The 10,912-nt window shown below is 43.7% G+C and overlaps 1 non-coding gene across 1 annotated transcript; it reads right to left on the bottom strand.

Moving 5' to 3' along the window:
- Positions 1-8,689: 8,689 nt before the first annotated feature.
- LOC116553525 lies at positions 8,690-8,796 on the bottom strand. Its single transcript, XR_004269778.1, has one exon. It is a non-coding gene; the product is annotated as a U6 spliceosomal RNA (small nuclear RNA).
- Between the last annotated feature and the right edge of the window lie 2,116 nt (positions 8,797-10,912).

Genomic DNA, 10,912 nt, shown 5'->3' with positions numbered 1-10,912 from the left:
CCTGTAATCCCAGCACTTTGGGAGGTGGGTGGATCACCTGAGGTCAGGAGTTTGAGACCAACCTGGCCAACATGGCAAAACCCCATCTCTACTAAAAATACAAAAATTAGCCAGACATGGTGGCAGGTGCCTGTAATCCCAGCTACTCGGGAGGCTGGGGCAAGAGAATCACTTGAACCGAGGGCGGAGGTTGCAGTGAGCTGTGACCGCACCACTTTACTCCAGTCTGGGCAAAAGAATGAAACGCCATCTCAAAAAAAAAATGTTAAAATGTAAATGCTGGAATTCTATTGCATAGTTGTCTCTTTTTTATATCTTTAATCTCTCCCTAGTTCCTTCTCCCATGCTGTAAATGCTGACCCTGCATTCCTTAACAAGGCAATGATATTCAATGACAACCCTGCCAACTTGCAGAATCTGACGTGGTTGAGAGTGACCTCCCTGGTTGTGGGTCATCTGCTGCGGCTATATTTAGGATGACTGCTCCTCCAGGTAATTTTTCCTTTCCCTTTCCCCTTAAGTATGCCTCTGTGGTTCCCTGCCCGGAACTCCAGCCGTGATCCCCTCTGTCAATACTACCGTTGCCAAACTGACATCAATGAAGGGGTGACTTATTCATTCAGTAAATACTTCTTGAGTGCCTACTGGGTGCTAGGCGTTGTCCCTAGGCTGGGGAGACAGCAGAGAAAAAACCCAAATTCCTACCTCCGTGGCGCCTACATTCTAGCAGAGGAAACAGACAACAGACAGATAAACATCAGTCTAGGGAAAAGGGCCGTAAAGAAAACAAACCCAGTTCAGGGCACAGCATGATATATATTATGTGTGTGCTGGTCTAGCTAAGGCATTCAGGAAAGACCCCTCTGATGGGGTGACATTTGCTCAGTGTCCAGAATGAAGTGGGGAGAGGGTTAGGCTAAGTGAAGCACTGGGAGAGAGAGAAGGCCCTGAGGCAGCACGTGCCTGGTAGCTGAAGAACCGCACGTGTGGTTTTGGGTTCTATTTTAAGCGTGGGTGATGTAAGGAAAGGCACAGTTCCTTCATCTTACTCTTTCACTTCTCACTAGAAAGTGAGCTCCATGAGGGCAGGTGCTTCATCTCTTTTGTTCATTGCTGTTTCCTAAATACTCTGAACAATGCCTGGGACACAGGAGACACGCAAGAGTTGTTGGTCTGGTGTCAGTGCACATCGAGAACACAAGCCCAGCATGCATTAACAGATGTGCTGTATGTCTGGAGTCAGCCAGAGGAATTTATAACGGAGGAGAAAAAGTAAAATTTAAAACCTGATGCTGGGCGGGTGTGGTGGCTCATGCCTGTAATCCCAGCACTTTGGGAGGCTGAAGTGAGTGGATCACATGAGGCCAGGAGTTCAAGACCAGCCTGGCCAACATGGTGAAATCCTGTCTCTACTAAAAATACAAAAATTAGCTGGGCGTGGTGTGTACTTGCAATCCTAGCTACTCGGGAGGCCGAGACACGAGAATTGCTTGAACCTGGGAGGTGGAAGGTTGCAGTGAGCTGAGATCATACCACTGCACTCTAGCCTGGGTGACAGAACAACACTCTGTCTCCAAACACACACACACACACACACACACACACACCCCAACAAAAAAAACAAAAAAACCCCAAAAAACCAACAAAAAACAACTGATGCTAAATATGACCATTCCCAGAGTCCTAAAGAAAAAACAGGCTAGGCATGGTGGCTCACGCCTGTAATCCCAGCAATTTGGGGGGCTGGGGTGGGCAGATCACTTGAGCTCAGCAGTGAGACCAGCCTGGGCAACATAGAGAGATCCTGTATCATTGTGTCTGCTGGTCTGGGAACTGCATTTTGAGAATCACTGGTCTAGAGAGACACCTTAAAAGACATCAACTGGTACATAAAGGTGAGCCTTTGTGAGCCAAATTTGGTTCCCCTCCAGGTCTCCCCTCAAGGGAGGAAGGGAAAGAGTCCCTTCTGTGGCATTCCACATGGTGGAACTAGTATCCCTTGCGTGTTACTCTCATTCCCTTTGCTTGCATTAAACTTCACCTCCCTTTTCCTTTCTGGTTGTCATTTCATCCTCTCTCCAGTTTCCTCTAAAAATGAGTGTTCTCCAGGATCTCGGCTATTTTCACCTTAGCATTCTGCCCTTCAAGAATCCACCTACTTTCTTCATTATCATCATTGTGGGAAGTAGAAAAGTTCCTTTTTAAAGTTTCCTTTCTTTCTTTTTTTTTGAGACAGAGTCTTACTCTGTCACCTAGCCTGGAGTGCAGTGGCGCAATCTTGGCTCACTGCAACCTCCACCTCCCCAGTTCAAGCAATTCTCCTGCCTTAGCCTCCCAAGCAGTTGGGACTACAGGCGTATGCCACCATGCCCAGCTAATTTTTTGTATTTTTAGTAGAGACAGGATTTCACCAATTTGGCCAGGCTGGTCTTGAACTCCTGACCTCATGATCCACCTGCCTCAGCCTCCCAAAGTGCTGGGATTACAAGCGTGAGTCACCAAGCCCAGCCCAAAAATTTCCTTTCTTGTTAAAGAATAAATTATAAGTGTGCTAATAACTCTTTGTTAAGCCCTATCCTATGTAGCTGTTAGACATGCCATGCTTACAGGCACGTAGTACATTCTATGTCCTTGTACTTTAGCCAAGATACCTGTGCTGAACGTGTTCACAGGCATGTCCCAACTCTCCATTGCTTTTACCTGTTTAGAAAAGTTTTAAGTTGTTAGCAAATCAGGTTTTATTTAGATTGTGAGCTCTGGCTCCAGCCAACAGAGATCAGACAGCAGTAAGGACGACACCAAATGCATAAGAGATAAATATGTCTGTTTTCCTTTGTTCATTGCACTCTCTGGCAAAATGGCTAGCAGGAGTACCCTTCCTGCAGTGCAGGAAGTAAAAATTGCATTGCTGAAAGATCCTTTGTCTCAGTGCTCATTTTCCTTTGTAACACTGAGCATCTGTTTCCAACAATCATCATTATTATTATCATCGTTATGATATAATAGCTGACATTTATTTCAACTTCCTATGATTCTGGTAATGTACCAGGACTTTACATAAATGTGTCAGTTAGGATGCTGATTTTGGTGGCAACGAGCAGAAAACCCAACTGAAAAAAATAAGGGTTGGTTGTGGTGGTACATTACTGTAGCCCCAGTTACTTGGGAGGCTGAGGTGGGAGGATCGCTTGAGCCCAAGACTTCAAGGCTGAAGTGAGCTGTGATCACTGCACTCCAACCTGGGTGACAGAGTAAAAACCCGTCTCAAAAAAAAAAAAAAAAAAGAAAAGATAAATTTTATCTCACATACTCAGTAGTCCCAAGCTAGGACAGCTGCAGGGTTGGTTGACTCAGCATTGTCTCAACTTGTCATCAAGGGCTCTTTCCTTCTTTCTGCACCACCTTTCTTGGCCTGTTGGCTTTGTCGTGTTGAGTCCCTCATGGTCAGAAAATGGCTGCCATGCTGCAGTCATCTGCCAGGACATTGCCTCTGTCTTTTTAAGAGCCAGGAAGCCTTTCCTGGAGGCACCCTGCAGATCTCCCCTTCACATCTCATTGGCTAGAGTTAACTTGTATGTCTGCTTCCAATTGCAAAGAGAATGGGATTCACAGGTTGGTTACCCCAGAGTTGGGGTGGGTCACCTTCTCTGAGTACTTGGCTATCATTTGGACAGAGCTGGCAGTCTGCTGCACAGAAGGAGAAGGGAAGCGGGTGTTGAGTGATCAATCAACAGCTGTGCTCTGGTTATCCACTGCTGTGTAACAACCATGACAAACTTGATGAAAACATCCCCGATCAATTCCATGTGAATGTCTGAACCTAACTTTACAGGCTGTGTATTTTAAACCATGTTTATCTCTTGTTTCTCAAAACCAGCTCTCCCCTGTGTGAGGGAACAGCTTTACCACCACATCATAGAGACCTTGCATAGAGGCAGACTCTTGCCAAATGCCTCCTTTTCTTCCTGGATGTGGGAGGCTGGGAGGCCTGTGTACAGAGCCGCCGTAAAGCGATCTTCTGTTCGCCTCCTTATCTCTCCTGGGAAGCTGTCATGAGACAGTTTCGCATCTCTTGGGGCTTCTGGTGATGTGGGGGCTTTCTGTCCCGGCTTCCTCAAAATAGAGCTTCTAGGATTAGCTCCTCAGCAACGGGGTATTCCACAACTCACATTGCAGTCATCTGGGTCTTTGTTTTGGTGTCATATACTACTTGGTATGTGGGACAAAGATCACAGGAAGATGGCACCTTTTGGCTTATTCTTTTTGCTGTCTGTGTAAGTAACAAACTGTCTAAATCTTAAAGTGGCTCCTTGTAACTTGACTGGTTGACTCAGAACATGGCTTTGGCCTTGACACCCTGAACCTCCACACTTCTATCATCAACAGAGTGTACCCAATAAATATTCATTGAACACATTCGTTCTCCCAAGGCTGAAAATATTGAGAGATCTCTTACCCCTTTCCTCTAGGTATCCTACATCTTGGCCTGTCAATTCTTCCTGTGTGAATGTTCTCATTTCTGCCTCTTCTTCTATCGAATAGCTTTCCTGTTTCTAATCCTTCTGCCTTACAACTCATCTTCCACACTGTTCCTAATCTTAAAATGCCACTTTTGTACATGGCACCCTAAAGTTCACAGTTCACAGACTTACGGCAAGCTTTAGCTTCTTTTTTGAGATGGTTTCGCTCGTCACCCAGGCTGGAGTGCAGTGGAACGATCTAGGTCACAGCGACCTCTGCCTCCCGGGTTCAAGTGATTCTCCTGCCTCACGCTCCCCAGTAGGTGGGATTATAGGCACCTGCCACCAGTCCCAGCTAATTTTTGTATTTCTAGTAGAGACGGGGTTTCACCATGTTGGCCAGGCTAGTCTCGAACTCCTGACCTCAGGTGATCGGCCCTCCCCGGACTCCCAAAGTGCTGGGATTACAGGCGTGAGCCACCGTACCCCGTCATGCATCAGTCTGTTCTCCTTTCCAGCTTGTCAAACATGTTGTGCCAAGAATATGTCAGAATGGCATCTCCTTAGAGGAGCAGCCTAAGTGCCATTTTTTTTTTCTCCTGGAAATGTTTCTCCACCACTAGCTTTTCTGAACCTGTATGTTACTGACTTCTCTGTGGGCTTGTGGGTGAATCAGAATAGAAAATGGCTGGAGGCAGCAGAGGATAACCAGACAGAACAAGCTCATTGCCAGTTTATACTAAATATGTCTGAGACACCTCAGCTAGGACTAGAATCCTTGGTTCAGAGGTTCTTAACTGGAGTCTCGGAGGCCCTTGAAGTTGGCTGCAAAATTCTGCTGTATGTGCTAAGCTGCTAGGGTCAGGGGGAGGGAGGAAGTGTCTGTAACTATAGCCAACTTCTTGTAGAGGTTGGCTTATTATACAATAAAGGCTAGGAACCCCTGACCTAGGAAAAAGACGGCATAACTTAGTGGGGGAAAAATAGAAAGGAACCGCAAATTCCACTAAATTTTGCAGTCACAAGACTGGATTGGTATCCTAGCTCTGTGCAGCCCTGGCATGTTCACTAGCCAGGGCTAATTCTGAATCACAATGTAGTCATTTAGAAAAATTAGATGTACACTGCCTGCTCAATTGAGTTTCGATGGGGAATACTTTACATAAAATTGTTTTATAAATGATCCTATGCCCTGCTAATATGAATGCTACTTAACTCCAGACCACACGGCTCTGTTTGTATGTTCCCATTGACATAATGTCTTACTTATCTCAAAATAACAGGTTCTTATTTGTCTTATCTCCCCCTCGCTCCAGTTGTCTGAAGGTTTCATTGGTCCAGAGTCCATTGCCACTGCCTGAATCATGGTCAAGATTTAGTATGAAATGAGCATAAGTTATGGCTCCTTTTACCAGTCTGATAATGGGAGGCCCACCCTGAAGACCTTATTTATTCCTGATTACCTTCCAAAGGCCCTGCCTCTAATCAGCTTGTGAAATTGGGGAGTAAGTTTCAAATACATGAAATTTAAGGGAATACATGCAAACCATGGCATTAACCAATGCATTGCTAGATAGGTAGTTATCTAGATGGATGGGAAGAATAACAATTAATATTAGAACCTGCTCCCACACATGCTTGGGTGAGTAATTCAGGAAGCTGCCTTTATGAAAGGGTTTGGTATCATTCCCTTGGTAGGTAGGCAGTTGATACTCATGATTGACAAACTAGTCATTGGGAAGCAATAGAAGAAGGGAATGACCTCTAACTACTATTGATTTTATCACTGGTAATTTTTCTCTATTCCTAGAGAAAAATGTGTCCATAAGGCTGGGTGCTCTGGCTCATGCCTATAATCCCAACACTTTGGGAGGCCAAGGCAGGGAGATCCCTTGAGCCCCGGAGTTGAAGACCAGCCTGGGAAAAATGGTGAAACTCTGTCTCTACCATAAATACAAAAATTAGCCAGGTGTAGTGGTACAGGCCTATAGTTCCCTGGCTACTTGGGAGGCTAAGGTAGGAGGATCACTTAAGCCCGAGAGGTAGAGGTTGCAGTGGGCCATGTTTGTGCCACTTAACTCCAGCCTGGGCAACAGACTGAGACTCTGAAAAACTCAGACTAATCTAGCAGTGCTCCAGACTCCCTCTGTAATGAAACTCTTTGGTTTGATACAGATTATGGAGATTGAACTGCTCTATATAATGACACAGATATAATACCAGAACACAACCATGATACCCTTAACCCTATCATAGAGAGTTCACTGAAATTAGGCATTGGTTCACTGGAAACTCTAGAAGCAAATGGAATGCCTCTATAGTTCCAACTATAGAAAATAAGTAGTTTTGTTTATTGGATAAATACTTGGAGCATATTTGAAGAGGAAACAATCATCATCCTTAATTAGTGATGACATATATGAGTTACTTTATCAAGTAACTATTTTTGGTTCTAACTCCAATTATGTGTGTGTGTATACATATATATATATATTTTTTTTTTTTTTTTTTTTTTTGAGATGGAGTCTCACTCTGTCACCCAGGCTGGAGTGCAATGGTATGGTCTCAGCTCACTGCAGCCTCTGATTCCCAGGTTCAAGCGATTCTCCCACTTCAGCCTCCTGATTAGCTGGGACTACAGGCGCATGCCACCACATCTGGCTAATTTTTGTATTTTTAGTAGAGACAGGGTTTCACCATGTTGGCCAGGCTGGTTTTGAACTCCTGACCTCGTGATCTGCCCTGCCTCACTAGTGATCAGCCCGCCTGTGCTGGGATTACCGGTGTAAGTCACTGCACCCAGCCTCCACCTCCAAATTTAAACCATAACTATTCGACCTGGCAATGTGCAAATGCAGATATGACAAAGAATCACTATGGCATTCTTGTCACCCCCAACTGGTGGATAATGAGATTCACTTTGCACCTTTCTCTCAATAATGCTGGATTGTTCTTTTTTTTTTTTTGAGATGGAGTTTCACTCTTGTTGCCCAGGCTGGAGTGTAGTGGCATGATCTTGGCTCACTGAAACCTCCACCTCCCGAGTTCAAGCGATTCTCCTGTTTCAGCCTCCCAAGTGGCTGGGATTACAGGTGCCTGCCACCACACCTAGCTAATTTTTTTGTATTTTTAGTGGAGATGGGGTTTCACCATGTTGGCCAGGCTGGACTCAAACTCCTGACCTCAGGTGATCTGCCTGCCTCGGCCTCCCATTGTGCTGGGATTACAGGTGTGAGCCACTGCGCCCGGCCGGATTGTTAATCTTGAATGGCAAATATATAAAGGTTTTTCCACCTAAATGACTGGAACGTTTGGGCTATGAACTACCTAAAATGACCAGATGACTCTTTAAATGTTAATCAAATTCTGAACCTCAGGTCACTTGTACATAAAGTGAGCCCTCAGAAACAAGCCTCCTGAGTGATGTCCCAAACCCAATCATACAAAGGGGTTGCAGATTGCATTCTTTCGTAAGAGCTTTTTCCTCAGCCTGGAGTCTCTGAATTGAAAAAATTACTTATTAATATTTCAGCAACTCTTGAAAAAAGTTTTAGTGATATTTATGAATGTTCTTCAAGCAGTACAATGAGATAATTTCACCTCAGCCATACCCCAAAATAGGAGTTATTGACACTTTAGCTGCTCAGCAGTGAGCTTGTGCTTGAATTGGTGAGAAGTGGTGTTTTTATGTTAACAAAACCTAACAGTGTTTTGTTATATTTGATATTGTTGCCCAAAATTTAAAAGACCCTCAAGAATACAAGGTTTTTATCTCATTAGCACTGCCTCCCTTGATATTTCAGTTGGTTAAATCTTGGCTCCTGGGAATCTTTTCTCGGGGTATTTTTCAATCCTTTGCTATTATTCTCCTGTAGTTATTGTGTTCACCCATACACAATGGCTTACCCAACACAGTGCATTGTATTCTCTCAATACTTTTTTAAATTTATTTTTTTTAGCGACAGTGTCTTCCTCTGTCACCAAGGCAGGAACGCAGTGGTGCAATCATAGCTCACTGGACTTGGAAGTCCTGAGCTAAAGTGATCCTCCCACCTCGGTCTCCTGAGTAGCTGGGATTACAGGTCTGTGCCACCATTCTCAGCTAATTTTTTTTTCTCCCAATTTAGAAAGTTTATTTTACCAAGATTAAGGATGTGCCCATGACACGGCATCAGGAGGTCTTGATGACATGTGCCCAAGGTGACCAGGGGACAGCTTGCTTTTATAAGTAAAATATGGAAGATTTCATGAATTTGCATGCCATCCTTCTTCAGGGGACATACTTATCTTCTCTGTATTGTTCTAATTTTAGTGTATGTGCTGCTGTAGTAAGCACTGCCCAGCTAACGTATCTTTTTGGGATGGGGTCTCTGTCACCAACGTTGGAGTGCTGTGGCACAATCACGGCTCACTGCAACTTCTGCCTCTCAGGCCCAAGTGATCCTGCCTCAGCCTCCTGAGTAGCTGCGACCAGGGGTATGTGCCACCACGCCTGGCTAATTTTTTGTTACTTGGTAGAGACGGGGTTTCATTATGTTGCTTAGGCTGGTCTGGAACTCCTGAGCTTTAACAACCCACCTGCCTTGACCTCCCACAGTGCTGGGATTATAGGTGTGAGCCTCCATGCCCAGCCCTGCCCAGGTCACTAAAAATATGCCTTTTTTTGTAGACATGGGGTCTTATCACATTGTCCACCTGGTCTTGAACTCCTGCTCAAGCAATTTTACTTTGCCCTCCAAAGTTCTGGGATTACAGGTGTTATCCACAGAGTCTGGTCTTTTCAAGGATATTAAATGCTTTCCAGCAGTCACTTGTATGTCAAAAGACTGCCGTAAGGATCAGACAATTGGAGGAAACCAGCATGGACTGTCACTGCTGAGGGTGACTCTGAGCCCTAGTGCAGCTACTGATAACATCTGACTCTTCCTCCCAGACTGTGTCAATAGTGGTAATTAAGAGTAATGCTACGCCATTTGGTCACATTCTCAGCTTGCTGACAGGATGACTAAAAGCAGGGAACTGCCAAAGCAAAATTAAAATGAAAACTCGGCTTCAAATGTTCCTGAGCAAATAAACCAACAACTAGGCCTTAAAAATAGCCCTAACATATTGACACTGTAAACATAAATGAAACAACTTGGGACATTTTTGGTAAATGCTTATGTTAGAAACAAAACTTAACTTCAGCCAATCAGAAACAGCCAACTAATATGATCATGAAACTGGGGACTTTCCAACAAAGTAAGCCAAAAAAGGGAACCAATGAAATCATTTCTTAATTTTGCTTCTGTATCCACTCTATGAATACTTGCCTCTGATGTTGTCATCGAAACATCAAATCCTCACTGGGTTTGGTGTTGCCCAATCCACTAATTGCTTCTTACTCAAATACATTCTAAAATTTTATTGTGCCTGCTTTTTTTTTTCTTTTATAGTAGTCCAAGTGTAATACTTTTAGCTCACCAAGATCTCCAAATTCCTTCCATGAGTAATTTTTTGGTATGTGATGTTTCCTTGCACAGGGAATCCCTCAGAGGGCCGCACTAGCATTCCTAGTGCTCAGAACAATGACACATCTGCCAATATTTAACACTTTTAAAAATACTGTTGTTGGTGGCTGTGTTAATGACGAAAGGCAGTAGGGAGGATGACCTGGGTTCAATCTGTAGCTCTGAATTCTCAATGTATAAAATGGAGCCAATAATGCCTCCCTCACAGAAATACAGATTATAACACAAAAAGTAAAAGCATGTAACATTTCAATGTACAAATAAATGTACGAAGCTGTTTAAGAAGTTCAAACATGGAATCATTACGGGTAAGACAGCCTGCCTTGTGAACTTCAGCAGTTAACATAGCCATATTCTCATGCATATAAATTATCAAGAAAAGGAGCATGACACTTGGCACCGTCTGTTTAAAAGAAAGCAGGCTAGTGATCTAGTGACTTTTTATTACAAAAATTTTATAAAAATGGATTTCCAGGTAAAGATGACAGAATAAAGCAGGACTACAGAATCTTCTTCCTCTAATGCCTAATAAAACGAATAAAAGATGTTACATGCCACAAAATGCTTTTTTCATATCGTTACTGATACATCACAAAGCTTTATGCAAATCCAGATGGAAGGAAACACATAGTTCTGCCATATATATTAAGATGCATTCACTCTCCCACCCCAGTAATAATCACGTTACCTTATGGTAGACAATAATTAGTTGCCAACCAATACTTAAAAATCAGATTTCATATACTCTAAATTTCTATCTTTTCTAGAAAAATAAATTCTGTTCACACTAGGCCTGCTTCCCAGCAATCATGTGCTCTGGTTTACCAAAGTCTCTACAGCTCTTCCCTTCATCACTTGCCTAGCTCCTATAAGCAGGTGCAACCCCTAGGTGGCCATTAATTCCCACTCTTAAAGAAAATTTGAGCTTCAGGAAGAACAAGT

Source organism: Sapajus apella, unplaced genomic scaffold (genome assembly GCF_009761245.1).
Source record: "Sapajus apella isolate SASKATOON/1434 unplaced genomic scaffold, GSC_monkey_1.0 scaffold12, whole genome shotgun sequence".
In the NCBI taxonomy this organism is placed as follows: Eukaryota; Metazoa; Chordata; class Mammalia; order Primates; family Cebidae; genus Sapajus; species Sapajus apella.
Note: the sequence above shows the minus strand (reverse complement) of the source record. Positions and strands in the feature narration are given on the sequence as shown.